The 5,616-nt window shown below is 34.3% G+C and overlaps 1 long non-coding RNA gene across 1 annotated transcript; it reads right to left on the bottom strand.

The window, feature by feature from the left end:
* Nucleotides 1-271: 271 nt before the first annotated feature.
* On the bottom strand, nucleotides 272-5,381 carry LOC122142990. Its single transcript, XR_006158907.1, has 5 exons — nucleotides 3,723-5,381; nucleotides 3,349-3,468; nucleotides 2,073-2,119; nucleotides 1,550-1,637; nucleotides 272-1,248 (listed from the first exon to the last, which is right to left on the bottom strand). It is a non-coding gene; the product is annotated as an uncharacterized LOC122142990 (long non-coding RNA).
* Between the last annotated feature and the right edge of the window lie 235 nt (nucleotides 5,382-5,616).

The raw sequence follows: 5,616 nt of genomic DNA, 5'->3' as shown, positions 1-5,616 counted from the left end.
GTTATATATATATATATATATATATATTATGTGTGTGTTCAAATAAATTTGAAATGAACATCCTTACTGTAAACCGTACCACTAGGTTAACTGTATACTACTTTCATGTCATTTACTGTTTATAATACACTACGTCTATACCACACTTTTTTGCACTTCTGGTTAGACACTAACTGCATTGAATTGTCTCTGTACTGTACTCTACACATTGACAATAAAGATAATCTAATGTAATCTAAAGGTTTCTTGACATCTCCCTTATCAATATTCACTGTGAAGGCTACTGACTGAATATGTATAATTACGAAGTTCTAAACCATAAGTAATAAAACCACATGACATTTCTGTCAAAGTATGTCTACTTGAAGTGTCTACTGTGTGTTTTGTTAATAAATATTTATTTATTGAAACAAAAACAATTTTAAAAAAGTAATACTTTTTTTTTTTTTTTTTTTTTAATCCTGATCCCCTCTCTAGCTACATTCGTCGTGGGGAAGAAAAGTGAGAGGCCATGGGGTGGATGGCTAGGGTGATACATGAATGCCACGGAGGGGAGAAAGAGCAGTGACTATTGAACAGTGTTATGTCTACCAATGTGAACATGTATTAAACTAAAGAAAAAAGGCAGATACACAAGCCCAAAACAATTTAACAATCTTCAACTGTTTCAAGTTAAAAACATCCTGAGAGTTTCAATCCAGCATCACCCCTACTGGATTAAGACTCTCAAGCCTTCAGCTAAATTATTTTAAAAAATATCATTACCCCTAGGTGATAAATGAACTCCGTCCCTTAGAAACAGTTGAGGCTTGTTAAATACAATTTGAGGGTGATGCATGATACCCCCCTGCATTCCCAAGACAAAGTTAGCCATGACACTGTTCACCCATTTACGGGACTTGTCAATTTTCCCCGGAAGACCCGATCTCCACCGACGTCTCTGGGTGATGTGAGACAGCACAATGGTCATCTGAGGGAAACACCGATAGAGATGTTGCCGATCTGCGACGAGATCGATGCTCTTCCTGCATCCCAAGTCGTTCCCGCCGCAGTGAATCAGCAGGACATCCGGGGCTGCTCTTCCTCTGAGGGACCAGTAGAAGAAAGGAAGGAGTCCGTGCCATCGAAGTCCACCCCAGCCAAACCAGTAAACCTTGGCCACTAGGCCAAGATTGGCCCCGATGGTCTCTCTGGCCCTCTCTTCCCCACGAAGAATGTAGCTACTCCCGATGATCCAAATCACTGGACCTGTTAATAGCATACAGCAATCACAATCAAAACACTGTTTTGTCAGTATGAGTAAACAGATTTTAACACACAAGTAACTTTGTCTCTGGCCATTGATTTATTTATATCCGAACAAAACAGAAAAAAAGTCTATGCAAATATACAATAAAATACAAATTAATTGCTCTTATCTGTTCATTGAAATAATAGTAACAATATAGGTATTACACAAGGTTAATTTATTATTTTATTCTCTCTTACAGTGTTGCTTTCCATATTTTATACTATATATTCTAAATGATACTGTATTAATATGGCTTACCTTTGTTGGTAGCGTAGTTAGCCATGGTTTTAGTTTTTTTTCTTTCTTCTTTTTCTGGTGTTAGCAGAAGAAAAGTTTGTATTTTTACCTATGAGGAAAGAAAAATTAAAAGGGCAACCATTAGTTATAGATGTTATTGGTGACATTCGTTATTGTCCATTTATTATCTATATGTTATTTAACAGGCCAAAGCAGACGCTTTTGTCCAAGCGATTTACTGAATAACTTTTTTATATGACTGATTCGTCCATTTCTCTTGCGATGTAGATGTGTAGATAACAGTTAACGCCATTTTGTGGTTATATTCGGCGCCCATTAACGTTATACAACATCATGTGCATCAAAAATTAAATTATATTTAAAATATTCGATCCCTGGGCCGTTAAATAACTATTGGGTATGAATTCATATCAGTTCTTGAACATAATTTTACATGACTTCTTATTAGTATGCATTAACTTAATATGGCGTACTGGCGTTACATTTTAAAATACTATACAAAATAATTAATCAGAATACTTACTCCTGCTCACTCAGGCCAAAGAACTCCCCCGTTCAAGCTCGCCGTCTCTGCAAGATTAACGATGGCAGTTTGCACGCACAGCTACTAGAAGATTTACATCTGTCAGACAGGTTGCTGACGTCATCAAGCTTCGTTTGAGTCTGCGCGTCAGAAACGGAAGTGCTAAAAAATCGCTTATGAAATAACTCTCGTTCACACTCACCCCAACTGACTCACAATGGTAAATATCTGAATCTGTCTATAAGACTGGATGAGTTTCAGCCTCGGGATCTGATTCTGGATCATAAATAAACGGCTAAATCTGACTGTTAGCCATGGTTTGTTTTGGATGATGGTTTTTTCCTCAAGGTAATGTCACAGCTTCCAAACGCTCTCAACGCAAAAGCCTACTGGCGCTCGTGATTCTTTAGCTCCGCCCACACGTCACGCCTCCATCGGTACAGACTATCTTTCTCTTATGAATATAATAAAACTAAAGACTTTTTGGAGTTATGAAGGATGCAGTACTACTCTATAGGTACTCAAGATTAACAGGATATTGAGTGAAAACGAGCATTTCACCCCCCCTTTAAAAATGTATATTAAAAATCATAAAAATGCCCATAGACTTTCATTGACAGGACCATCAGACTAAACAAACACCAAACCCCAATAGACTCAATCAAGCTTTGATGCTAATCAATTTAAACTCATTCAAACTCATCTAATCTATCTATCTATCTATCTGACTATTTCTATCTATCTATCTATCTATCTATCATAGATCATAAATCATGGTAAACTATGATAAATCATGCTAGAATCAGTAAATCATACTTGAACATGGTAAATCGTGGTATACTATAGTAAATCATGGTAAACTATGGTAAATCATGCTAGAATCATAGTAAATCATACTTGAACATGGTAAATCATGGTATACTATAGTAAATAATGGTAAAGTATGGTAAATAATGGTAAACTATGGTAAATCATGGTAAACTATGGTAAATCGTGGTAAACTATGGTAAATCATGCTAGAATCATAGTAAATCATACTTGAACATGGTAAATCATAGTATATTATAGTAAATAATGGTAAACTATGGTAAATCATGGTAAACTATGGTAAATCATGCTAAACTATGGTAAATCATGCTAGAATCAGTAAATTATACTTGAACATGGCAAATCGTGGTATACTATAGTAAATCATGGTAAACTATGGTAAATCGTGGTAAACTGGTAAATTGTGGTAAACTATGGTAAATCATGCTAGAATCATAGTAAATCATACTTGAACATTCTTCTGCCTTCAGCTTAAGTTTGCTTTTGCAGCGAGCTAAACAAAGCCTTAGTAAAAGTCGTAGACAGTTTTCAGGGTCAAACTTTGTTTACTGAAGCCCAATTTGTGAAACTGTAACACAAATGAACAATAATATGAAAACATATCTCTTACCATGGTACATTCAGTTCACATAGATCAAACATAAATCACCTTTATATAACTTAGAAGATAGCTATGATGTAAATCAAGAACAATCAAGCATCTCAATATATACCCCTATTTACAGTTAACATGTCAGATGTAACTAGTTCTCAAACATGAGTACAACCTATCAAAATACATGTAACAATATTTTACTGCTTAGATAAACATTTTAAACTTACAGATTGTGCTGTTTTCAAGAGCAAAACAAGGAAGGAAGGACGTGGATACACCTTCACACTCTGCTGCCATGAGTTCTAACATCCTAAAATGGCTGCTGTATTTTTATAGGAAACGTGCTACTTAAAATGTCCACAGGGAGTCAGTATTGACAAAATAAACTATAATATGACTAAGGCCAGGATAAACATGGTAAATCATGGTAAACTATGGTAAATCATGGTAAACAATGGTAAATCGTGGTAAACTATGGTAAATCATGGTAAACTATGGTAAACTATAGTAAATCATGGTTAACTTTGGCAAATTGTGGTATATCATGGTAAACTGGTAAATCATGCTAGAATCAATAAATCATACTTGAACATGGTAAATCGTGGTATACTATAGTAAATCATGGTAAACTATGGTAAATCGTGGTAAATCATGGTAAACTATGATAAACCATGATAGAATCAGTAAATCATACTTGAACATGGTAAATCGTGGTATTCTATAGTAAATCATGGTAAACTATGGTAAATCATGGTAAATAATGGTAAACTATGGTAAATCATGGTAAATTATGGTAAACTATGGTAAATCATGCTAAACTATGGGAAATCATGCTAGAATCAGTAAATTATACTTGAACATGGCAAATCATGGTATACTATAGTAAATCATGGTAAACTATGGTAAATCATGGTAAACTATGGTAAATCATGCTAGAATCAGTATATCATACTTGAACATGGTAAATCGTGGTATACTATAGTAAATCATGGTAAACTATGGTAAATCGTGGTAAATAATGGTAAACTATGGTAAATCATGGTAAACTATGGTAAATCGTGGTAAACTATGGTAAATCATGCTAGAATCAGTAAATTATACTTGAACATGGCAAATCGTGGTATACTATGGTAAATCGTGGTAAATCATGGTAAACTATGCTAAATCAGGCTAGAATCAGTAAATCATACTTGAACATGGTAAATCGTGGTATACTATGGTAAATCATGGTAAACTATGGTAAATTGTATTAAACTATGGTAAATCATGGTAAACTATGGTAAATCGTGGTATACTATAGTAAATCATGGTAAATCATGTTGAACATGGTAAATCGTGGTATACTATGGTAAATCGTGGTAAACTATGGTAAATCATGGTAAACTATGGTAAATCGTGGTATACTATAGTAAATCATGGTAAATCGTGGTAAATCATGGTAAACTATGGTAAATCATGCTAGAATCAATAAATCATAATATGATAAATCGTGGTATACTATAGTAAATCATGGTAAACTACGGTAAATCGTGGTAAATCATGGTAAACTATGCTAAATCATGCTAGAATCAGTAAATCATACTTGAACATGGTAAATCGTGGTATACTATAGTAAATCATGGTTAACTATGGTAAATCGTGGTAAATAAAGGTAAACTATGGTAAATCATGCTAGAATCAGTAAATTATACTTGAACATGGCAAATCGTGGTATACTGTAGTAAATCATGGTAAACTATGGTAAATCATGCTAGAATCAATAAATCATACTTGAACATGGTAAATTGTGGTATACTATAGTAAATCATGGTAAACTACGGTAAATCGTGGTAAATCATGGTAAACTATGCTAAATCATGCTAAAATCAGTAAATCATACTTGAACATGGTAAATCATGGTATACTATACTAAATCGTGGTAAATCGTGGTAAACTATGGTAAATCATGGTAATGATGCTACATGCTAATCATGCTAGAGACATGCTAGCGACATGCTAATCATGCTAAAATCATGCTACCAAATGCTAGTCGCATGCTAGTCATGCTAGAAACATGCTAGCAACATGCTAGTCATGCTAGAAACATGCTAACGACATGCTAGCAACATGCTAGTCGCATGC

The sequence above is a fragment of the Cyprinus carpio genome, unplaced genomic scaffold, assembly GCF_018340385.1.
Source record: "Cyprinus carpio isolate SPL01 unplaced genomic scaffold, ASM1834038v1 S000000527, whole genome shotgun sequence".
Classification (NCBI taxonomy): domain Eukaryota; kingdom Metazoa; phylum Chordata; class Actinopteri; order Cypriniformes; family Cyprinidae; genus Cyprinus; species Cyprinus carpio.
Note: the sequence above shows the minus strand (reverse complement) of the source record. Positions and strands in the feature narration are given on the sequence as shown.